Below are 25,760 nucleotides of genomic sequence, written 5' to 3' on the forward strand. Positions count from 1 at the left end.
CACACACACTTTGGGACTGCATGGCAATCTGCCTTCCCAGCACAGCCTTGAACATCTTAACTTTGAAAGCAGTGGAAACCAGCTCTCGATCAGACTTAAGCAGGAAAAGGATTTATTGAAGGGATAGTTTTCTCTCTCTGCTTCTTTGCCTCCCACCATGAGCATTGAAGCCCTGGGCAGGGGCATCTGATTTGTCATACTGCGACACATGTCCACCACAAACTCATGTTTGGGGCAGGAATGAAGCAAGAATCTGCCTTCCTTTTTACTTCTGTGATGAATGATAGACCCTATCAATCCCCAAACATATACAGTGGGTGTCTTAGTCCATTCAGACTGCTGTAACAAAATACCTTTAACTGGGTAATTTATAAACAACAGAAATTTATCGCTCACAATTCTAGAGGTTGGGAAGTCCAAGATCAAGGGGCTGGCAGACTCTGTGTCTGGTGAGGGCGTGTTTCTCATAGACAGCAATGAATGACTGCATCCTCACATGGCAGAAGGGGCAAAAAGCCTCCCTCAAGCCCTTAAACTATCCATGAGGGTGGAGCCCTCATGACCCAATCACCTCCCCAAATCCCCATCTCCTTTTTATTTAGTTTCCACATACAGCAGTGACAAAGTCCCCATTTCTTAACACCATCACCTTGGGGGTTAGGTTTAAACACATGAATTTTGGAGGGACACAAATATTCAGGCCCTTACAGTGGGGAAGTCCCTGAATTTAGGAACAAGGTTCAGATGACTGCCATGCAAAGAAGCCACAAAGTAAACAATTAAGAGTTTATGTTGTACAGTCATATACCACATAATGACCCTTCAGTCAGTGAGGGAGAACAAATATAACAGTGGTCCCATAAGAATGTAATGGAGCTGGAAAATGGCTATTGCCTAGTGATGTTGCAGGTGACTTAACTGTGTTATAGTTACATGTGTTACATGTTTGTGATGATGCTGGTGTAAACAAACCTACTGCACTGCCAGACGTATAAAAGCATAGCACATACAATTATGCACAATACATGAAAAACAACAACAAAAAGAAAACAATACATAATCCTTGTTTTTTTTTTTTTTACATATTTACTATACCATATTTTTATCATTATTTTAGCCTGTACTCAGCAACCCTGTTTCCCTTCTTAAGGATACAGATATTCCTGAGGGTACGGACATCCCTAAGGTTATAGCTGGGCTCTGTCATTCTTATACCTTGTTCCAAGAGGCAGTGCTCAAAAATGGCACAGACCACCCAATCAGAAGGGATGCTGACTATAAACAACCTCAGTCATGTGCCACATAACGCTCTGGTCAACGACGGACTGTATGTATGACAGTGGTCTCCATATATAAGATTATCATGGAGCTGAAAAGTTCCTATCATCTAGTGACACAAAGTTGTTGTAATTCTATAGTCATTGAAATATTATAGCACAACACATTACTCACGTGTTTGTGGCGATGCTGGTGTAAACAGACCTACTGGGCTGCCAGTCAACCAGAAGTCTAGCTCATACAATTGTGAATAACACATAGTAGTTGATAATAAATGACTATGTTACTGGTTTGTGTATTTACCATACTATACTTTTTATCATTATTTTAGAGTGTACTCCTTCTACTTAGAAATATGTTAACTGTAAAACAGCCTCAGGCAGGTCCTTCAGGAGGCATTCCAGAAGAAGGCATTGTTATCATAGGCATTTTCAGCTCCATGCACATTACTGCTCCTGAAAACCTTCCAGTGGGACAAGATATGGAGGTGGGAGACAGTGATATTAATCATCCTGACCCTGTGCAGGCCTAGACTAGTGTGTGTGCGCTTGTGTCTTGGTTTTTAACAAAGAAGTTTTAAAAGTTAAAAAAAATTTAATAGAAAAAAGCTTATAGAATACAGACATAAAAATATTTTTTGGACAGCTATATAATGTGTTTGTGTTTTCAGGCTGTTATTACAAAAGAGTCAAAAAGTTGAAAAATTTTTTAAGTTTATAAAGTTAAAAAATTATATTAAGCTGGCTGGGCACGGTGGCTCACGCCCAGCATGTTGGGAGGCTGAGGGGGGGTGGTTCATTTGAGGTCAGGAGTTTGAGACCAACCTGGCTAAAATGGTGAAACCTCATCTCTACTTAAAAAAAAAAAAAAAAAGCCAGGCGTGGTGGCACACTCCTGTAATCCCAGCTACTCAGGAGGTCCGGGCAGGAGAATCAGTTGAACCCGAGAGGCAGCAGTTGCAGTGAGCTGAGATAGTGTCACTGCACTCCAGCCTGGGTGACAGAACGAGATTTTGTCTCAAAAAATATATATAATATATATTTTTAATGTGTATATGTATATATTTATGTATATATGTATATATTTATACGTGTATATATTTATACACTGTATAAATATAAATAAGCTAAGGTTAATTTATTGTATAAGAAGGAAAAAATTTTAAAATAAATTTAGTGTAGCCTAAGTGTACAGTGTTTGTAAAGTCCACAATAGTGTAATGTTCTAGGCCTTCACATTCACTCACCACTCACTCACTGACTCATCCAGAGTAACTTCGAGTCCTTCAAGCTCTATTCATAGTAAGTGCCCTATACAAGTCTACCATTTTAAATCCATTTTATACCATCAAAATACCATTTTAGAGCCAAGATAGTGCCACTACACTCCAGTCTGGGTGACAGAGCTAGACTCTGTCTTAAAAAAAAAAAAAAAAAAAAAAAGACCCACTGGCTTAGGTATGACCAGCTCAACCCTTGTTCCACACTCCCTGAAATTTTGTCAGAAATTCCAAAGACTTCCATGAGTTTTCTGCTCTGACTCTGTCTTGGACAGCAACTTTCTCTTGGAATACAATGTTTTGATCAGCGCTGTTGAATAGAAATGTAATGTGAGCCACATATCTAATATTTTCACATATCTACTTTGTGGAAGGAGACTGAGCTGGGTACCTGCTGTGTGACAGGCTCTGTGATAGCCCCACAGCCAACTCTGCAATCAGTAGCATCATCTCCACTTTACAGATGACTAAGTGGAGGGTCACAAAGGCTAACTATCATGCCCCAAACCACACAGCTAGTAAGAGGAAGAGCTTGCATTAGAATTTAGATTTACTGAATTCAAATTCCCAAAGTCAGATCCATCCTCAGGAGAGGAAATCCACTGGGAGAAAGGTCAGAACCAGCCATAAGGGAGCTCTTACAAGAGTAGAAAGATGTTGGGTTTGGAGAGATCTCAGAAGAGACCCATGAGTGCCATCTTCCAATACCTGAAGGCTCACCAGTGGTTAGACTGGCTCTGTGCCATTCCAAGGGGTAGCAGTAGAGTCAGTAGGTAGAAGTTATAAGGAGAAATGTTTCCACAGAGGCTGAGGCTACTTTTTGTTAACAGTCAGAGCTGCCCAAATTCAGATATTTTGGAAGATAGGACCAGCTGCCGCAGAAGACCAAGCAAAGGCTTTTGATACTTGGCAGTTTCCCCAAACGTTGCAGCGCTTTTCTGTGGAGTGGCTACGTCAACTCACCTGGGTGTTATTCAAAATAAGATGGTCCATCCCAGGCCTACCGTATCAGAATCTCATGGAGGTGAGGCCCAGTGACTTTTATTTTGAACAAGTGCCTGCAGTTATTGTGATGTGCAGCCAGGTTTCAGAGCCACTGCTGCATAGAGGACATTTAAGCATCCGTTGGATGTTGGACTATATGACTTTTCAAATCTCTTCCAGTGTTGAAATTCTTGCCAACCAAATTATGGTGAGTGAACTTGGCAAGATTAATCATTTCCTTATTTGGCCTGTTTACTACTTAATGGGCAACAGTAGAGGTAGAGTTCTTTGGCTAAAAAAGCAAAACTGCTAGTTGCCCACATTAGTTGAGATTAATTCTTTTTTTTTTTTTTTTTTTTTTTTTTACCTTTGGTAAGACAGGAGTTCAGGGGAAGGGGCAAGGTAAAACAAGAAATATTTTCTCATCTTTTCTTGCTAATAGAAATGTCAATTTTTTGCACTTATTGCCAGGAACCATGGAGTTCCATGCTCTTTTATAAAAGGCAGTCAGGAACTTTGGGTTGGTCTACTATAGATACGGATAGCAAAGGGTTGCAAAACTTGGCCTGTGGAACGAGACCATGTTAACAGTTTCCAAGGAAGCAGCTTTTACAAGCTTTATTCATAACACACCACTGACTAAAAGAAACAAGTGCCAAGCCCCATCAAGTTGAGGTATTGTTGAGAACACAGCTGGGTCACAGACGGAGTTGGAAAATGCAACCAGAGGAAAACCAAGAGCAGCAAACTGAGAATGAGAGAAGGGGACATTTATCACTGAAAAGACACCCACGGAACCTCAGTCCAAATAGAAAGGAATCGTTGAGGACTGAATTTGAGGTCACAGAACGTCTGAATCACCAGATCCAGGTGCTGCACGCTCTTGGTCAGAGTGAGGACTATACAAAAATAAAAACAGGATCCCTTCTCCAAAAAGCAAATGAAATGGTCACTTCCTTGCCCAGAAGAATGGAGAAATGTTCATCATTTTGCTGCCTTTTTATGGAAAGATAGCCGGAAGGACAGGTACTGAACTCAAAAAATTAGCTAAGGAGGCCAACAAGAATCCAGATAAAAAGAAAATGTGGTAATAAATGCCTTAACTCGATTAAGTTTGAGCCAATAGCTGCTCAGTCACGAAAAGCCATAACTGTAGAGGAGGCAGTTATTGGTTTCAGGTTCTCTATTTCTCCCTGAAGGGCATTATTTTGTTCTTTGTTTCACTCAGCTATTAACCATGGTCTTTTGAGAACAATATCTGAGTTTAAGACATGTGGAATCTACTTTTTTTCCCCTAGAACTTCCATCAAGTCATTTGTCTCCACTCTTCCTAGCCGATCATATTTCTGGCACAGCTATAACAACTGTTTTATCATTTCTTATGGGATAATCCGATTCTAGCTCTCACAGCTCCTTCCAGTTCTACTTTCGGGTTATCTCCTTCTCTATAAGCGAAGGGGCTGCCATCATTTCAGATTTGTGCCTGTGGTTTGTGTGCCTCGACAAGCCATTGTCATGTGGACAGCGCAGAAAAGTGTCTACATCTGGAAAGAATCGGGAACAGCTCATCTATGTACTCAGTAATAAACGCTCCTGAATATTCCCATACTAGGGTTTCTACTGGGAATTCAAAGAAAGCCAATGTGGTCTGACTTTTGCTTTTGTTTAAGGAAGTGGTGTTCAAAGTGAGGTCTCTGGTGGCTGTGAGCTAATTAAAAAATGCAACTCCTTCACCGACTTCCATTTTTATGTACCACTCAGGTCTTCTTACTAGGATTTTATAAACTTAAAATTAGCACCATACTTGAGGATGCACAGAACTCTATTTTGTCCTCTCCTAAGAGGTCCGGCTGTGAAAACACTTGGCATTACGACTTTATTTTTTTTTCCTAATAAACAGATTTCATGACCTAGTATGCATCGTGGTTAACCACAACTACAGCTAAATAAAACATCTACATGTAAACAACCTCTCCTTGTTACTACCTAGTTGCTCTTCCATTGGAAGGTTGAAATGGGTGGGCCATTACAGTCTTTTGTCTCAACTGAATGGTGTGGAACCATAAAAGTTTGTGAGGCTCTAGTCTAAAACAATGGGATGTACGAGAAATACAACAAGTTTTTGGAGTCGGTTAACCTGGGGTCAAGCCTCCATGCACCGATTTCAGTTGGCAGGTTGAAATCCAGCCTGCACTCTGCCAGTCAAGCCTCTGTAGAGCTTGGTTTCATTCAACATTTACTTCCCTGGGAGTGAGGGGGAAGGAGTAGGAGCTGACTTTGTAATCTAACGTACATGAAGGTGTGTAGACCAACTGCGACCCTGAAAATACACCTTCATAGCAGTGTGACTTTGGGAAAATGCTTATTGTCTCTGTAGCCCAGTATCCTTGTCTGAAATTGTAGGCTAATCATTTCTCCTTTGCAGGACTGTTGTTGAGATAATTGGATGATGTATGTAAACTGCCTGGTGCACGGTAACAGATGTCAGCAAACCTGAGCTCTGCTGAGGGCCACCATCTAGTCCCAGCCCTGAACTCAAATGAGTTGGAGTAAAGTGACTTCTCCAGACAAGAAGCATCAGTATCCCGGATGAGATGTTCTGTCCAGCCGAACATTCTTTAGTTTTTGTGGCAGAGAGGTCAAGGTCTTTGGAGGATAGACAGACTTAAGTGTCATTCCCAACCCTGCTACCCGTTCACTATGTGACTTTGAGCAAGTTACTAAATTCCTCTGGGTCTCCTGTTTTCTCATCTGTAAAATGGGAACAAAATAAAACTTATTTCAAAGCACAGAATATGAAATGAGTTAATACAACAAGCCAAGATTATGCTTGGCACATTTTTAGGTGCTCGACAAACTTGAGTTCTTTTCTCCCACACCCCAGCCCTTCCTAATCTGGTTCTTGGTTTCGTTTAACATTTACTAAACCCCATCCAAAGAGAAGTGCAGTCTTCACCTTCCTCAGCGCTCCTTCCTGAAACCAAAAAATTACAGCTTTCCATGCATATTTTGATTAAATCAAATAACCATTTCATAGACTTACTATAATTCTGGCAGCTGTGTAGATAAACCAGGTAGAAAGGTAGAAAAAAGATACAATAAATAGGACTGAATAAAGATCACTGAAACCACCCTAGCTATATTTGGTACTTGGGATGTGATAGCAATGGCCCTACAAATCAGGATATTAGGACAGCTGGCTATTGAAATGGAAAAAAATACAATAAAATTAGGTCTCCACCTTGCCCACCATATGGAAATAAATTCCTTATGGGACTGAAGACCTATATAAAACTTTACAATATTTAACCTTAGGGACAGGCAAGGATTTCTTAGACAGGATGCAAAAGAAAGCTGAACTCAAAAAATGGAGACATCTGAGTTCAAAATTAAAACCATCTGGAAATATATGTAGCAGACATCATAAAAGTATTAAAAGACTGATGACAGGCTAGGAGATGTTCACAACAAATAAAACAGATGAAAGATTATATTCAAAATATACAAAGAACTATAAATTATTATTTTTTAACTCCATTAGAAAAATAGAAAAGAACAGGGACAAAGAGGGTACGTTGGAGTAAGTATGGCCAACATCCCCCCGATAGAGCGTGTGCTCAACCTCCCTAGTCATCAGGAAAATGAACTTTAAAACCCCAAAGAGCTCCCATCGGATTATCAGAAATCAAAAAGTCTGACAAAATTGAATGCCTGAGAGGAAGCAGGGAAACAGAAGCTCTTATGCAGGAGCTGCTAGCGAGAGAGTCAACTGGTTACCACCACTTTGCAGAGCAATTTGGCTACACATACAAAAGTGGAATCCACGTGCACTCTACAAAATCACAGCATGGTTTGAAATGTCAGCAAATTGCAAACAACCTGAACTGCCATCAAGATGGGAATAAATGGGAATAAATACACTGAGGAATGTTTATAGGGTGAAACACGGGAGTGAATGCTGTCTCTACGCACACACGTGGCCCAAGCTCAGTGCTGAGTGAAAACAGCAACTTACAGACGGGTATACAGTCCTGTAACTGTAAAGTAATAACCCAGCCACACTGTGCGCTTTATGACACATGTGCCTTTAGTAGAAACACAGAACAAGAACGGAAGGGACACACTAGCTTAGTGACCATGCATGTCTTAGGGAGAGAAGAGAATGAGATCAAGTCAGGGACAAAAGAGCCTTTCGTTGTATCTGTAATGTTCTCTTGCTTTCTAATTATTTTTTAAAATAAAAAAATGTCAATCTTTGTTCATTCTGGGTGGTGGGCATGCTGTGTTTTTAGTCTGTTGTGTTTACAAATTTTTTTTTCAAACCGATAGAAAGTACTAAACTATGGAACTTTGAAAATGAACAATGAAGATCAGGTTTGAGGCTTGCCTGAGGAATTCGATTTAGAATGTTTATAGGACTTTAAAATTATTTTAAAGATTGCTTAGGAGAAAAAGAAAGGAAAGGGAAGAAGAAAGACAAAGGGAGGAGAAAATCTGAAGTGGTACGAGGTGGACATTTGCTCTGGGATGGCTGCTGAACACAAGGAGTGGCATCACAGCTGGGGACTCAGACCCCCAGGGGCACCTGTGCTTCGATGCCTCACAGGGTGCCATCATCCACAACCTCTTGTGTTCAATGAATGTTTATTTATATCAGGTAGCCGAGAGCTTCACTTCCTCTAGTCTGTCACCAGCTAACGGTGTCATTTTGTTTCTCTTCCTTCCTTCTTTTTCATTTAGTAATCCCATATAGGCCTAAACTTGTTTTTCTTACATCTAGAAGTTTGTGATCAGGGTTTTTGTAATAGCTCGTATAAAATTATTCTGTTATTTCCTTTACCTTAGAGTTTTCTTTTTTTCTTTAATGTCATCAACTTATACTTAAAACTTTTTTATGCTGACTTATAGCTAGGCTGGGTGAATTCAATAATGCCCCCAAAATAAAACCCCCCTCACCAATACCCATGTTCCTTGAGTGCCTGCTAGGCACCAGCACTGGGGGTTATAAATGTAAAACATACGGGCAGGCCAACTCATGCGTTTTTGTTGTTTTATCTCTATTTATATGAAGCTCCTCTCCTTTAAAACACCCAGGGATCTAATTACATGGTTATAGCCAAAGACTTAAGTATACAATAGATCCAGTAATTTGTTATTCAGTACGTGGATATACGAACCATTTGCATAGATTAGAAGCGCTATGGAGGATGAAGTTAAAGGCAGTGAAAATGAACCCAGCAAGGTGCAGGCATCTTCAGAAACCACACTTGAGTAATCACAGCCTTAATAAAGTATTTTATGCTTCAGTACATTTGTAATTGACCAACGATTTGTTTCTATGGGGCATAATACCCAATAATAAAACCCAAAGACTAGGACTTTTATCACATAATTAAATATCTTTAGTTCTATTATAGATAGTTCAGAGCGGGGTTTATTGTGTGGGGGGATGATGCTTCATTTTGATTTCTCATAGTTTTTTTTCAGATTATTTCATGCAAACAATTGAACAATCCTTTTTAAAATGTATTTTCTCACTGACAAAATAAGTGCTATGGTTGTATACACCGTCTCCTATTCTCAATACTTAGCAGAGTTCCATACATCTAGTATGCAAAAAATTACATTTTATTTATTGTTTAAGAAGACAAAACTTTACTTAAAGGTTGAGTTTTAATTGTATTTAATACATATATTTCATCTTCCGTATTTTTGCTCAGATCTGATGTTTTTAAAGAAAAAAACAGGGAAGAATAAGGAAAGAAATATTAAGTTACTAAGAGAACATGTTCCTTCCTGGAATCTGTCAAGTGATAATATATATTAGAGTGAACTATTTTGAACCTACACAGGTGGCCATTTCATATATTTAATATTTCATCATATAGCTATGGCTTGATTTCTGTAAATGCAAGATGTTGAATTGCTAATTGTAATATGTTTAGCTCAGCTCCTAAATCCTGGGCTGGGGAACCTCACAGGGCAGATGAGTTGGGCCTCTTTATGGCTGACCAAAAGTATGTTCCCTCCCAGCCCTCTCTGGGGTGCCTCCTCTGCAGAAATGGGCAAATCTTTAGAGTATGTGAGTGACTTCATAGCTGGCCCAATTACCTTCCTTAATTCTTAGGGAGAGAATTTTGACAAGGAGACGAGAGTCAGAATCAAGTGGTTCTCAGTCTCAGAGGGTCTTAAGCCAGTAGGTTTCTCACATATCTTCCTTCCTTCCTTCCTTCCTTCCTTCCTTCCTTCCTTCCTTCCTTCCTTCCTTCCTTCCTTCCTTCCTTCTTTCCTTCCTCCCTCCCTCCCTCCCTTCCCTCCTTCCTTTCTTCCTGCCTTCCTTCCCTTCTTCCTCCCTCCCTCCTTCCCTCCCTCCCTCCCTTCCTCTCTCTCTCTCTCACTCTTTCTTCTTCTTTTTTTTCTGAGTCTCACTCTGTCACCCATACTGGAGTGTGGTGGAGACATCATAGCTCACTGCAGCCTCGAATTCCCGGGCTCAGGTAATCCTCCAACCTCAGCCTCCCAAGTAGCTGGGACCACAGACCCATACCACCACATCCAGCATTTTTTTTTTTTTTTCTATTTTTTTTGGAGAGATGGGGTTCACCACATTGCCCAGGCTGGTTGCAAACTCCTGGGCTCAAGTGATTCACCTGCCTTGATCTCCCAAAATGCCTGGCATGAGCCACTGCAACCAGCACAAGTGTCTTCTTGTTAATCACAGGTGGAGACCTGGGGCTTGTACAAGCTGTACTTGAAAAGTAATTGGAACAGAGAACATTGTGCCAATATGCCTTTTTGAGATAAGCCAGCAGACCATTTCTTACATCTATCTTATCTACATTAACCTTGCAAATGTCACCTAGGGTGTGTGCCAAGGCAGAGGAGACTGGGATAGGCCTGAACTTACATAACATTAGAGTTTTCTGTCTGCTCTCTACTCATTACTCCTACTTTCAAGTTGGGGAATTGAGATGTGAAGAGGTTAATTGGCTTTGCCTGAGGCCACAGAAACACCTGAGGGACAGTTCTTGAACCCTGAACTCTGGCTGTGAGCCCTCCTCTTTCCACCAGCCCACCCTCCACCTCACTGCGTCAGCTTGGCCACAAATGGGTGGACTCTGGCTGTGTACTGTGACCACCTGTACATAGCTGGGGCTGTCCACGTGCTTTTCAGACCATCCCTGCCTGAACCTCCCCTTTCTCCTCTTGCTAATGGCCTTAGCATGTAGTGAAGCGCGGACAGCTGTTCCATAGGGGCTCTTTTGCTCACATCTTTCTGCTTTTCTCCATCTGATGGGATAAACAGGCAGTTGGCAGTTAGGCAGACCTAGATTTTGATTCCAAATCTGCTACCTACCAGCTGTGTATCCTTGGGAACCTCTTCATGTCTCAGTTTTTTCCTCAGTACAAATGAAGCTATAGTATCTCCTTAGAGCTGTTGTGATGATTAAATAAGTGAATGGAGGTGAGTTGCTGGTACATGATGAAGAGTAATAAATGTTTTTTTTTCCATTCACTTCTTCTGAACACTTACATTTCTTTTCCATGCACCAAAGGGAAAGGTAGTCTGTAGCTGTACAATATTAGTTACATTTTTAGACAATTCTAAATAGTGAAAGCTTCATTAATTTGCATTCCATTCAACTTTGGTAGAAATTCAGCCAGGAATGTCTTCTTGTATTCATAAAGAGAGGGTTTGCTAAGCTAAGGCGTGTTATTCAGAAAAGGCTAGGCTTGTGCTGCAGTAACAACCAACCCCAAATCACAGAAAAGGTTACTTCTCATGGGGATGAAGTCTGCGGCAGGCCAGTGCTTTCCAAGGCGACTGCTTCCATCTGGTGGCTCAGCAGCCCTACCTGTTTCCACCTAGCGCTTCTACCAGCTCAGTCATGGCTCGCACTCCCCCTTCTAAGGGGAAGAGAGAAACTGGAAATTTGCACATGGACCTGCCTATGTGCAAAGTGACTGAGACATGTATTTTCCATGTTTCCAGGAAGGAGTAATGGGACACAGGGTTAGGTGAACACAAAGCATTGCCCCTGCTATATAAGGGTAATCAGGAGTTTAGGGAGAACACATAATTTCAAATCATGTTCAAGTATCTAAAAACGTGCTATTTGTGTATATGGGAATTTTAAGATACTGAAAACAACCATCAGCAGGTGAATGACTTGATAAACAGATTGTGGTATATCCATACAATGGACTATTGCTTGGTGATAAGAAGGAATGAACTGCTGATACAGGCAACAGCGAGGACGAATCTCAAGGTAATTATTCTGAGTAAAAGAAGCCAAATGAAAGGAGTCGTACTGCATGATTCCATTTGTATAAAATACTAGAAAATGCAAATGAATCCATAGTGACAAAAGTAGATCAGTGGTTTCCTAGAAACAGGGATGGAAGAAGATGGATTACAAAAGGGCACCAGGAAACTTTTGGGGGTAATGAAAATGCTGTCCTGCCAGGTGCGGTGGCTCACACCTGTAATCCCAGCACTTTGGGAGGCCAAGGCGGGTGGATCACCTGAGGCCAGGAGTTCAAGAGCAGCCTAACCAACATGGTGAAACCCCATCTCTACTAAATACAAAAAATTAGCTGGGTGTGGTGGTGGGCGCCTGTAATCCCAGCTACTTGGGAGGCTGAGGCAGGAGAATTGCTTGAAACTGGGAGGTGGAATTTGCAGTGAGCCAAGATTGCAACATTGCACTCCAGCCTGGGCAACAAGAGCAAAACTCCATCTCAAAAAAGAAAAGAAAAGAAAAGAAAAGAAAATGCTGTCTTGATGTGGGAGTGATTTCATAGGGGTACACACACGCCAAAACTGACCAACTTTTACATGTAAATATGTGCAGCTTATCTACTTCAATAATTGCTCAATAAAGTTGAAAAAAATAAGATACTGATTTGAAATTTTATTCATTATTTACCCCTGGAGAATGTATTTGTCTCTTTTGGTGCTTAGCTGTATTTATTTTTCTTTCCCTTTCTTTCTTTCACTTTCTTTCTCCCCACGTCTCCCCATGTTGTCCAAGGTAATCTTGAACTCCTAGCCTCAGGCAATTCTCCTGCCTCAGCCTCCTAAAGTTCTAGGATTACAAGTGTAAGCCACCATGCCTGACCTTATCTGTATTTAAATGTAATAAAATCAAATTTCATTCACAAGTTGAGTCTGTTGCCATCTCCATGCTCTCTCTTGTTTATTCCTGATTCATGGCAGAAAGACTGTTGCCCAGGTCTTTGCAGTGAAGAGAAAAATCAGATTCAAACCCAAGCTCACAACTTACTAGTTCTTTGGCCTTGGGCAATTTATTGAACTTTTCTGAGAACTGTCTGCAAGTGTGTGTCAAGTCCCTTTAGGCAGCTTGCCACAGAGCAGCTGCTCAAACCTTTGTTATCTGCCCCAAGTGTCTAGGTACTTTCCTGCCACACCATTTGAAACTTCATATTGGAGTTGCTTATCTGGTTATGAAATTGGTCATCTTCCCTGGTTTCTAGGCCTTGTATTAAATGCAAACAAAATTTAAGGGCTTGCCAAAACAAAAACCAAAACAAAAACAAAAACGAAACAAAACAAAAAACTCAGTAATAAAAAAAAAAGCATCTTAATCCAATCAAAATTGATGTTTAAAAAATCCCACAATAAACAAGATAACAGACATTTAATAAAGGTAGCCTCAGTCCTGTCCCAAATTCCTTTTCAGACCCTTCCCCCAACTCTGCCAATTCCTACTGATTCCAATTCCTTCATGCCTTGCTCTCAAAGAATTACTTGAAAATCATAAGATATAACTCATGTAGTCCAGGCACATGCTGCCACGTGGTTCTTTTTTATTTTTGTAGAGATGAGGTCTTCCTATGTTGCCCAGGCTGGTCTTGAACTCCTGGCCTCCAGTGATCCTCATGCTTCAGCCTCCCAAAGTGCTAAGATTACAGACATGAGCCACCATGCTGGGCCTATTCTTTCTTAAATGTACCTTAGCTCACATTTAGTTTAAGGTTTAAAATTAGAAGTGTTTTGGTCTTTACGTAGAAGTTTAATGTTTTTGTGATCAGAAATGTGACAAGGGAACTTAACTCTTGTGCATATCAATTAGCCTTTGGTGAAATTGGATCTGTCCTGTGTCGTTCAGCTTAAAGTTGAAGTTTCCAAAGACCTATTGACAGTGTTAACTGAGGACTCACTCTCCAATGAAGACAAGAGGGAGGTCAGCTTTCCCAGGAAGCAGCCCTGGTGGCGCATTTGGCTTTTTCCACATTCCTTTCTGCTTCTCCCCTCCCTTAAAGACAGCACTTGTAACCTCCTTTGCATAACTGAATCTTCAAGAGTTTACAGACCCGTAAAAGAAAGCAGCCAACAGGGAACCGTGTGCAATGAAGCTGCTTAGGAAAGTCACAGTAGCTTTGGAGGTGGAGGACTCTGGATTAGAAACTGAAACTGAACGTTTGAAACTGTAAAGAACATTCAGGTGCTTGGTTTTTGTTTGTTTGTTTGTTTTTTAAGAAATCTGAACATTTTCATTGCTAGGGGAAAAGGTCAGTGAGGTTTTCCTTGGCCCTCTTCTTTCTACACATCTTGAAAAGTAATCTCTGAAGTAGGACTTCTAGTTAAAGCCCTGTAGATTTACTTTTCCCCATCAAGGGACTGTGTTCTACAAACTTAGCAACAATAAGCAAAATTTATTTGGGCAGAAGTAAAAATTCTAGACACACAAGCAGTATCATAGGAACACAGATGGGGAAATTTAATAAATGAGAATATCTTAAAGATTGGTTTTATTGTATTAGGTAGAAATTTTAAGATATTTAAGTTTGGGTTTTAATTCCTAATCTTTGGAAAAGTTGCAAAATTTAATTTTAATTTTAATTGTTAGATTTTTTTTTTTTTTTTTTTTGGTAGAGATGAGGTCTCAGTATGTTGCCCAGGCTAGTCTTGAAGTTCTAGGCTCAAGTGATCCTCCCAGCCTCCCAAAGTCCTGGGATTACAGGTGTGAGCCACTGCACCAGCTAACATTTATTTTGAAACAAAATCAGCATGTCTTTTCTCCAGGAGAGGGCCACATGCAGAAGCTGTCCTTCCCCTAAGCAGTGGTGCCTCTAGGGCTTGTCAATGCCCTTGAAGGGACTGCAGGCAAAATGGCCCCAGCTTGACAGGGAGGGGTTGGGGAGGACAGACTCCAGAACACTCTGGAGAAAACGGAAGCTTGCAGAGTGCTGATGTGGAGATGCCAGGCTTCTCTTACTGCCTGGTCCCTGGCCCACCCTACCTCAACTCAAAGGAAGCACAAGATGGTCTGTGAATCACTGAAGGGTTATGAGTAATTGGAGGGAATTGCTTCAAAGGAGAAAAGTATTTGAACAGGATGCTTCATATGACTGTTCCTAGAGTGTGAAGGAAAAAGGAAAAACATCAAACCCTTCAGCAAGGTTCCCACACGGGTAGAGGCTGGTTTATGGCTTTGTTCTGCTGCCTTGAGTTCACCTCTGTTTTCATTTCTTTATTTGTCCAGTGTGCAAAATCTTCACGCTTCCACCTCCTTAGGAAGGGAGGCAAACCTCACCCACTCCTTCAGCAGTTGGTCTTGCTTCAACCTGGCGGGCACAGAGCAAGTAACCTTCAGCAATCCTTTCCCCACAGTTTGAATTAGGTGATGTGGAACACTCCAGGGAGGGCTTTGGCACCTCAGGTCACATGTGTGTTTTCTCTGTTAAGTAGGTCAATCATGCCTCTTTATCCTTTCTGGATTTCATTGCATGGCTCAGCTGTGAGCAAGATCTACTGCATCATATAAATCTAAATAATACATGTTGACTCAACCAAAAACACGATGCAACTCTACTGGGAAGACAGGAGAGGAAGTTTGCATGTGAGTGGTGGGGGTTGGGGGTCAGGAGCGGCACCAGGGAGAGGAAGGAGAGGTGAAGCCACGCTCAATCCTCATTTTCTGTGATAGGAAGAAATTGGATGATATCTAAACCTGAAAAATCAAGAAATAACAGTATCAACACATTATTGAGAAATTTAAGTATAAACACCAGAAGAAGTGGCCAGAAGACTTGCAAGGGTTTGCCTCTGGAGAGGAAGATGTAAAGACAGGGAGACCATAGGTAGAAACTGCTGTTTTTCTTTTTTCTTTTTTTTTTTTTTTTTGAGATGGAGTCTCGCTCTGTCACCCAGGATGGACTACAGTGGTGTGATCTCGGCTCACTGCAAGCTCCACTTCCCAGTTTCACACCATTCTCCTGCCTCAGCCTCCCGAGTAGCTGGGACTACAGGCGCCCACCACCACGCAGGGCTAATTTTTTTTTATTTTGTATTTTTAGTAGAGACGGGGTTTCATCGTGTTAGCCAGGATGGTGTCGATCTCCTGACCTCGTGATCCGCCCGCCTCGGCCTCCCAAAGTGCTGGGATTACAGGCATGAGCCACTGCGCCCAGCCAAGACTGCTGTTTTTCATTATTAGCTTTGTAGTGCTATTTCACTCTTAGAGCTAAACAAATGTGTGATTTTGAAATAAAATAAAATAAGGCAAAAAACAGTCTTGCCCCGCTTGAAGGTCATCTTTCAGTTACATAAAACCTTGAAGTTACCCCTTGTCTCTCTCTTGGGTTACATCAAATTCACAGACAGGATGTGTATCCCATTTCTATCTAGAGTGAGCTAAGGGGTAAAGGGGTAAGTAGGCTTGGTCACCCTATTGGGGGGTATCTATTACTGATGGCTCATCAGATCACCTTGGAAAGAGAACACAGTCACAAAGATAATTTGTCACCATTTGTCTTTTAATGAGCTGGTATCCGTTCTGCTCTGAAGAACAGTGACTTTGTTTATAACAACACATAAGCATGAAGTCAGCGCAATATGAGGAGTTTCCTAGCAAGGAGAGTAGAAAAGAGGGACTCCTCTCCGGAGGGTTTTCTAGGGAAAGCTCGAGGGCTGCCTAGCAGGAGGTGCTCTGGGAGGGACTCCTGCCTGCCACGGGGGAGGGACTAGACCAGCTCTCCTCCAAATTCTGTCCAATTCTGAGACTTTAAGTTGTTCCAGAAAAAGTTCTTAGACTTTTGTTCATTACACTGCTGCATTTGCAGTCCTTTAACCCACAGGGTTGGCGGTGAAAAGATTGGGAATGCAGCAGTATTCTAATGAAAACTCACGGGTAACTCTGTGTCCCTTCTTAACTGCACTCTTCCTGCACGGTGTGGGACATTTGTCACTTCTGATAAGAGGAAATTGGAAGCTACGACCTGGTATATATTTGTTTTATATGCTGTCTTCATTACTGCCTACTTTTAAAAATGGAGAAAAAGAACTGAAGTCACCCTGAAGATCGGTGTTAAATCTGTCTTCTTTGGCACCACTGTGATTTGTGAAGTCTTTTGATATTCTGGAGATCCCTGTTACACAGGAAATGGCCCAGCTCTGAACTCAGAGAAAGTGTGAAAAGTCCAATACCAGTTTCTTAGTAAGTTAAGCATGTCCGAGCTGTTCTTACAATCTTGAAATACACGAATCAGCTCTCCCAGTGAACAGCAGATTAATTGCAGGGTGTGGAGCCAACAGTCAGACCTTGGTCCCGAGCCCAGCTCTGCCACACAAGCTGTGCGACCTTGGGCAAGTCACTCCATCTCTCTGGATATCAGCTTCCTCAAATGAAAACGGGCATAACACCCGGAGCAGTTAGATGCTTTCAGTGTAACAGAAAATCCAACCAAATTAGCTTTCACATAAGGAAACGGATGGGCTCATGTATCTGGGTGTCTGAAGATTGTGAGGTCATCAGGATGGTTGGTCCAGCTTCTCAGTGATGTCCTCAAGGACCCAGGCTCTTTCTGACTCCAAGGCTGCCATCCAGTGTTGGCTTTATTCTAAACAAGGCTCCGCTCAGGGTCACAGGATGCAGCCACAGCAATCAGGGCTCCTGGTTTTCCCGTTCACATCTAGCTGAAGATAGAACTGCTCTTCCTGTGGCTTTCTCTCTAGCCCAAGCAAACAGGTTCCCAGAAGCCCCAGCAACCTTCCCCTGAATCTCATTGAGCCAGATTGGTTACAAGCTCATTTCTGCACCAATGACTGCCAAGGTGATGAGATTACTCTGATTGGCTTAGATTAATCAGGACCACCTTGTGGGCCTGGCGTCCACATCCCAAACCCCATGGCTGGCACAATAGAGGGGAGTAGAGTAGACAGAGGGAGACCAACCCCAATGCCTGTGAGAACATCCACCACAGACGCAAGGTCATTGGGAAGCTTAAATAAGAGGACGCAAGTAAAAGCACCTGATATGGCAGGCAAACAATAAGCCATTTCCTCTCCAAATACAGTTTCAGCCCTCCAAAGAAAATACAAATGCTTCTCTCGGAAATGAGCTGTCTAATTTGTATGCTAGGTAGCACCAGGCTGAGCTATTCGAAAGCATCCCGGGAGACTTTGATGCAGTACACCAAGACTTGATCACCAAGAAGCACCAGGAAGCTGCTGTTGGAGGCACAGTGGGGCCAGGTTTAACCGTCCACCACAGCATCTGCGGGGGCCTGAAATGTCAATATCAGGGTCTTCCTCTGGGGCCTATGTTGGGTCTCTGTGGCAGGCACATGATCACAGTGGCTGACCTAATATTCTTCCCCAGCTTTTTTCTCTCTAAGCTCCCTTCCAGGGATGCCACATGCTCCAGCTGTGGTCAATGAGACCCAAGAGAAGGCTGCTGTGAGGCTCCCAAAGTGTTTTGGTTTTCTTGCTAGAGATGCTGCCACTCCAGGTTTCTCCTTGCTGACTGCAGATGTGATGACTGCAGTGGCTGCAGTGATTGCGAGGCCACAATGGCATGCCCAAGGTGTAGCAGGAACACCGGCCTGAAGCCAGCAGATGCCTACCTAATTCAAACTATTATTATGGGAGAAACCAAACACTTACTGGATTAAGCCATTGTGATGGCCAGGACAATGCACCACTCAGGTCTCCTGCTGCAAGGAGCATAATAGATGGCCTTGTTTCCACTCCTCTGGGTTCACTACCACGTTGATGCTGAGGTCACACTTTTCACAGGTTGCTCCTGATCAGTGACTAAGCACAGCCCATGCAGGTTTATTATTCCTGTGAGACACAGGGATCCACCAACGGGCAACATTGCATCAAGGATTCCCATCAGCCTTGGCCAAAACTTTCTCGGACCTGCACTGCAATCTAACTCCATCCGCCTTCCCCACCTCTTTTCTTCATACGTGTCAGACCAGCACCATGGACTGAAGGCTCTCTCTGCCTTCTCTGGCCTTTTCCTTTTTACGCTTCACCAGTACTGCTCCAATAAATTTCTTGCACATTTAATCCTGTCTTGGCATTTTACTTTCATAGGTCCCAAATTAATGCAGCCATTATGGCTTTTTAAATTTTTTTTTTGGTTACTTGTGATCACAAGTTTTCCTAACTGAGATGGCTCCAGAAGGCCCCCTATTTTAAGAATAGAAATATTTGTGAGAAAGTAAATCATTAGTTGAGATTTTAAAGTGTCAAAAAAAATTCACACTCTTTCCTTCCAGATTCTGAACTAAATATGAAACAGATCTACAAGTCAGTTTAGGGATCAAAACATCAACTTTATTACTGCAAACCTGGATCTGAAGCCAAAATGTCTGTCCCACGACTTTCCACTGAATTGATTTTTCCCACCTAAGCTCACTTACAGCAGCCGGAGACCACAGGCTCCTACACACTGTCCCCGTCCCTGCTCCCCGTCAGGGAGGAGAGCCTTACAGCCAGTCACCTCCAAGAGAAGCAGCCCAAGGAGAGAGAGAGCAATGTCCAGGGGAGTGGGGATCTTTTAAAGAGTTAACCTCACCCCGTAGAGAAATGTGGGCCAATGGGGCACCTTTTGCCACTGCCCTAATCAACTGAATCACTTTTTTCCCCCCAGGGTGGATCCAGTGGGAGGTGCACACAAAGTAGAAACTTCTTCTCCAGGGCCTTAGAGAAGTAGAAATTCCTGTTTCAGGAGCAAGCAAGATTGAGGAGGGGACAGAGAGAGGGAGAGGATGCATCGTCCTTCATAATCAAATTTGTGCATTAAATAGTTGTTGGATAAAATGTGAGAGAGAAAATGCTGATGGCTCACCCTGCCCTAAAGCAGCCAACAGTGGTGAGATAAGACGTGCTTAGAAATGACTTTGATACCAGACACAGTCATAACTGTATAGCTGTGATACAGACAAAATGCCACTGGCTTTTATTTTGTGTACAGAGATCCCCACTGGCTCCACTCGGTCTTCCCTGTCCTCATTTTCCTGTTGTCCTGGTTTATCCTCCTGTTAATTTACAATTTTATCTTATCTTTATGTGTTTCTGTGAATCATTATAAATCCTTTCTGGAACAAAGTGGAGGATTGTATAACTACATATATAAGCAATTCACAAAATACGTGCATGACTTTAGGTCTTTAGGGTCAGGCTGCTTTAGTATTTCCCACTATGTGATCTTGGGCAAGTCTGAGCCTGCGTTTTCTCATCTGTAAAGTGGGCATAATACAAAGATTTACCCCAATGTACAGAAGTGGGTCGTCAGAGAGTTAGCCCATGCGATGCCTTGCTTAGCACACTGCCTACCAAACAGTGAAGCCTCTGCAAAGGCTGGTTTGGGTCCTATTATCGCAGGCACACTCTGGTGTCTATCCCCGCCCCCACAGATTCCTGCCTGCAGGGGAGGGAGGCAGAACTTCCAGGAGATGGCACATGGACAACAATTTTTGTCACATCACTGATGGATGTTGGACTGGACAGGCCAGAGGAGAAAAGCCAGTCTTTAGCGAGTGATTGCAGGAAAAGTGGATGAAGGGTATTTTCCAGGAAGGGCAGGAGAGTGTGTATTTCCCTGGGGACAGTTGGAGGGTGTCTGTGGAGGTTGCTTGGCTGCGAGAAGGGGTCACTAAAAGAGAAGGATTTAGGGGTAAGGCAGGGTGGAGGAGAGGAAAACAAAGACCCTGGAGTGTTCCATGCAGCCTAGTTGAGAGGTCTTGCCATGGTGCCCTGATGAGGTTCAGGTGAGAACAGTCTTCCAGAATCAGCTGCCCCAAGTGGAGCTCAAATACCCCGTGCCAGGAAAGAGACTGCAGCTTCTCTGAGCAACTAATTTAACCTGAGAACAGGGAGAGAATCCTCTTTAAAATATGCAAAATATCTTGGAAGAAAGAAAGGCAAACAGTCAGAGCAGTAATTCTGTTGCTAATTCTGTCTGAAATATTATGTACAAAGACCATTAACAACTGGGAGTGTTTGTGAGTTTCTCAAAAGCCTAGAAATTCAGTCAAGGCTCCCCCAGCAAGACTAACCAATCCCCTCTTGTTCTGATGTGCAAATTATAATGAGATTTTTCATTACACTGAAGTAGGAATGCACAGGCTGCCGATGCACATCGAAGAGTGTCAAGTGAGAAGCAATGGAACACAGGCGTACACTTACAGCCCTTTCCAATGCCTTCCGGAAATAGAAACACCTATAAAAACTCAGTTTAAGATCACAAAAACCCTTTAAAAGCCCTACCTGGGATATTGGAGGCTTCTACGTTTTCTGGATATGGCTAATTACGTAACTTCCTCCACTGTAAATCACAATGAACAAAGTAGAGCTGGTGAATCACACTCTTCACTGTAATGACAAGACGTAAATTACCATAAAGACCTTCAATCCCCAAAGTGATGCAATTTGATAGAATGTACTTGTCTCCTTCTCACTTGTTATTCACTAAACTCCTGTCTGGGAAACACTCAGACGATGGATATTCAAATGAAAACAAAAAAACAAAAAACAAAAATCCAGACCCAGCCCTGTACCCACAGAGGCAGGTGAGGCCAGGGTAGCGAGGTCTTCTAATTGCTCAGGAGAAGCTGGAAACCCTAATGTTTTTAAAAGAATGAAACCTTCTGATGTTTAAGTGGTGGAGATGAATTACAATTTCTTGAAGAACACAGTGGGGTCAACAAGACATGCCCGGGGCTGAGTCTATGGTTTGTGATCTCTGGAGGATTCTCTTACTGTCTTGGCTCCAGAACCCTGGGGACATGTCACTATGTCCAAACCCACTACCAGGCACCTTGGATTTGCAGAGGCTTGGAGCATCCTCCTGTTGTTTCAGGCCTTCCCACTTCCATGTGGGCTTTGGTTCTACTGGACCCTTCAGGCTGAGGCCTTTCTCCTCTGTATCCAGCGGCTTGGGCTGCCGTAGTGAAATACTACGGACTGGGTGGCTTCAACAACAGAAGTTTATTTTTCATGGTTCTGCAGGCTGGAAGCCCAAGATGAAGGTGCTGGCAGGTTGGGTTTCCACTGAGGCCTCTGTCCTTGGCCTGCAGATGGCAGCCCTCTTGTTGTATCTTCCCATGCTTGTCTTACTCCCCCAACATCTCTGTGTGTCTTAATCGCCTCTTCTTATAAAGACACTGGTCAGATTGGACCGGGGCCTATGCTAACAGCATCATTTTAAATTAATTACCTCTTTGAAGACTCTATCTCCAAATACAGTCACATTCTGAGGTATTGTGGATTAAGACTTCAACATATGAATTTTGGGAGGCAGAGGATTCAGTCCCTAACACTTTCTACCTCCATCAGCCCTACCCAACTCCCCATTTCTCCCCAGAGGTGAGAGAAGTGGGAATATGGACATGCCTTACGTGTAGAATTTCCAAAGAAGAAGAAGAAGTTCTTCCAGAAGAACTACTACCAGATGATTCCCTCCCTCACTGAACCTGGACCACTGGACTGATCTCTCCACAACAGGCTCGGACGCTCTAACAGCCTCTTTCACCTCACCTGCCTGCTCTGCAGGTCTGAAGTGACCACATAGAGGTCACAAGTCTCCTCTTCTATAACCCCCTCTATGGTAGGTTGCGCCAAAGATGAAGAGTCATGATCGCTGCCACTGCACTCCAGCCTGGTCAACAAAGGGAGGCTCTGTCTCAAAGAAAAAAAAAAAAAAGATGGCCACCCACAATCCATCCATTTTTGAATGGTACATCACTTTTCCCATCTAGAGGTGGGGCCTATTTACCCTTACCTTCTCTCGAATCTGAGTTGACTTTTGAGGCCTGCTTTTTTTTTTTTTTTTTTTTTTTTTTTGAGTTTTTAGAGACAAGGTCTCACTATGCTGCCCTAGTTGGGCTTGAACTCCTGATCCTCCTGCCTCAACCTCCCAAGTAGCTGGGACCTCAGGTGCACACCATTGTGCTCAGCTTTTTGTGACTTGCTTTGACCAATAGAACGTAGTGGGAGTGATGCTGTGCCAGGTTAGCTCTTAGGAGGCTGGGCAGCTTCCACTTTTGCCCTGATGAAACGCTGAGACCACCATGCTATGTAGAAACTTAAGCTACCTTGTGGGGAGGCCATGTGGAGGGTAACAAAGATGTCCCAGCCAACAGCTCAGCCCAGCCAGCAGCTGCTTAGAGTCACAACAGTGACCCAGTTGAGAGCACAGAATAATGAGAACTAATCATCATTGCTTAGGCCACTAAGTTTTGGGGGTGATTTGTTATGTAGCAATAGATCACTGAGACATCTCTTCCTAGTTAAACTCTCTCCTGAGCTTCCGATGCATTATACCAAGGCTTCAATCACTGTGGTCAGCTCAGTGTTAGGGAATGAAATGCTTGCCTTCATGGAAAAGAGACACGAATGGCACCGTAGAACAAAGCTGCGTGGGAGATCTCTCACAGTTCACGTCTTCTCTTGTCCTACTGGCTTCATTCTTAACTTACATGTTATTATGTGAAATTTCTTTTTTTTTTTTTTTTTTTATTATACTTTAAGTTCTAGGGTACATGTGCATAACGTGCAGGTTTGTTACATATGTATACTTATGCCATGTTGGTGTGCTGCACCCATCAACTCGTCAGCACCCATCAATTCATCATTTATATCTTGTATAACTCCCCAATGCAAGCCCTCCCTCCTCCCCCCTCCCCCCTCCCCATGATAGGCCCCAGTGCGTGATGTTCCCCTTCCCGAGTCCAAGTGATCTCATTGTTCAGTTCCCACCTATGAGTGAGAACATGCGGTGTTTGGTTTTCTGTTCTTGTGATAGTTTGCTAAGAATGATGGTTTCCAGCTGCATCCATGTCCCTATAGAAGAGGGTTATTCTTCATACAGGAGGTGCAAGCTACATAGACAAAGACTGGAGACAACCTTTATTTATTTATTTATTTATTTATTTATTATTTATTTATTGAGAGGGAGTCTCGCTCTGCCGCTCAGGCTGGAGTGCAATGGCACTTTCTCGGCTCACTGCAACCTCCGCCTCTTGAGTTCAAGTGATTCTCCTGCCTCAGCCTCCTGAGTAGCTGGGATTACAGATGACCACCACCACGCCCGGCTAATTTTTGTATTTTTAGTAGAGATGGTGTTTCACCCTGTTGGCCAGGATAGTCTTGACCTACTGACCTCATGATCCATCTGCCTTGGCCTCCCAAAGTGCTAGGATTACAGGCATGAGCCACCCTGCCCCGCCAAGACAACCTTTATTATACGGGACATTTTTGTTGTAACTATACTCCCAGTGTGCTATGTCGTAGTATATTTGTGAGGATATGAAAACCATTGTTACATAGAGATGCTTTGGAGAAACGGTGTCACTAGAAACAGGTACCATACTCCATTCTTGCGCTTTAAAGTTTCACATTCGTTATGCAGTCAGCTGGGCTTTGCTGCATCATATTGCAGTTGGAAGGTTTTTTTGTTTTGTTTTGTTTTTTAAGTGAAAACCAAGGCACAGAGAAATTGAATGACTTATGCAGAGGCAAAGCATTGGTAGACACCAAGAGAGGCTGTTATATTCTTGATGTCGATGTTGAGACCAGTCTGTGGTGGAGTAGACACCAAGTGCAACAGGAAGGAGTGGGAAGGGCCAGGAGGCGGCATGGAAAAGCCCTGAGGATGAGGCCTTATTTTGCTCATCTTGTAGCTCCTGGAACGCCGTGGTAATCAATGTGTGTTAGAGCCCATTGACTTTCACTCTGTGTCTAGAGCACAGATTTGCCAGGAGAAACCTGGGTTCAAGCCCTGGGTCTCCTGCTCCCTGGCTGTCTGATACTGGCCAAATAGTAAACATGCAGATGGTCTGGTTTCCTCACCTCCAAAATGAAGGTATGAATACCTCTACCACTCCTAATGTTTAATAGCATTCTGCAAAACATTTAGAAGTAGTAGTGTTCTAGAATACCACAGGATGCTAAGGGTGTAGCTTCTGGGGAAACTGAGGCACAAGAAGATTAAATTATTTTTCCCCAAGGTTTAGAGTCAATAACTGACAGAGGTAAAACTAAAACCCAACTTCCACTATGAGTACTAATACTATTACTACTTTCTCCTTCAAAGGATTGTGGTAAGACAAAATTTAGAGTGCTTGCTTCAGCAGCACATATACTAAAACTGGAATAAATGAAAGATTAGCATGACCCCTGTGCAAGCATAACATGCAAATTCATGAAGCAGTTTAAATTTAAAACAATTTTTTAAATTAAAATATTGGCTGGGCTCGGTGGCTCACGCCTGTAATCTTAGCACTTTGGGAGGCCGAGGCAGGCAGATCACTTGAGGTCAGGAGTTCAAGATCAGCCTGGCCAACATGGGGAAACCCCGTCTCTACTAAAAATACAAAAAATAGCTGGGTGTAGTGGCTCATGCCTGTAATCCCAGCACTTTGGGAGGCTGAGGCCGGTAGATCACCAGAGGTCAGGAGTTCGAGACCAGCCTGACCAACATGGTGAAACCCCGTTTCTCCTAAAAAATACAAAATTAGCCAGGCGTGGTGGCACATGCCTGTAATCCTAGCTACTTGGGAGGCTGAGGCAGGAGAATCACTTGAACCTGGGAGGTAGAGGTTGCAGTGAGCCAGGATCGCACCATTGCACTCCAGCCTGGGAAACGAGAGTGAAATTTCATCTCAAAAAAGAAAAAAGAAATATTTCTTAATATGACTGGCTTTGTTTTTAAAGAAACAGAACTGACATGATAACTTCTGAAGTAGAGAATTATCTTTCTATTTTAAAATGTTACATCTGAGTTCTTTAGATTTCAAATTGTATTTGAACTGAACTTTCAAATTGTTGCTGATGTGAAGGAATATCTTGATTCAGCTCTTTGTCTAGGGCCCTCTGTCTCGGGAAAGAAAATGCATTCTTTGGAGAATATAAAGCCTGCTATGACCCTGCTGAGTTATAAATAGTTTGTGCTACCCAGAA

General features: G+C 42.7%; 1 non-coding gene across 1 annotated transcript; it reads left to right on the forward strand.

Annotated features, from left to right (window-relative positions):
• The first annotated feature begins 24,918 nt into the window (after positions 1–24,918).
• Positions 24,919–25,022, forward strand: LOC115892108. Its single transcript, XR_004051999.1, has one exon. It is a non-coding gene; the product is annotated as a U6 spliceosomal RNA (small nuclear RNA).
• The last annotated feature ends 738 nt before the right edge of the window (positions 25,023–25,760 follow it).

Source organism: Rhinopithecus roxellana, chromosome 1 (assembly GCF_007565055.1).
Source record: "Rhinopithecus roxellana isolate Shanxi Qingling chromosome 1, ASM756505v1, whole genome shotgun sequence".
In the NCBI taxonomy this organism is placed as follows: Eukaryota; Metazoa; Chordata; class Mammalia; order Primates; family Cercopithecidae; genus Rhinopithecus; species Rhinopithecus roxellana.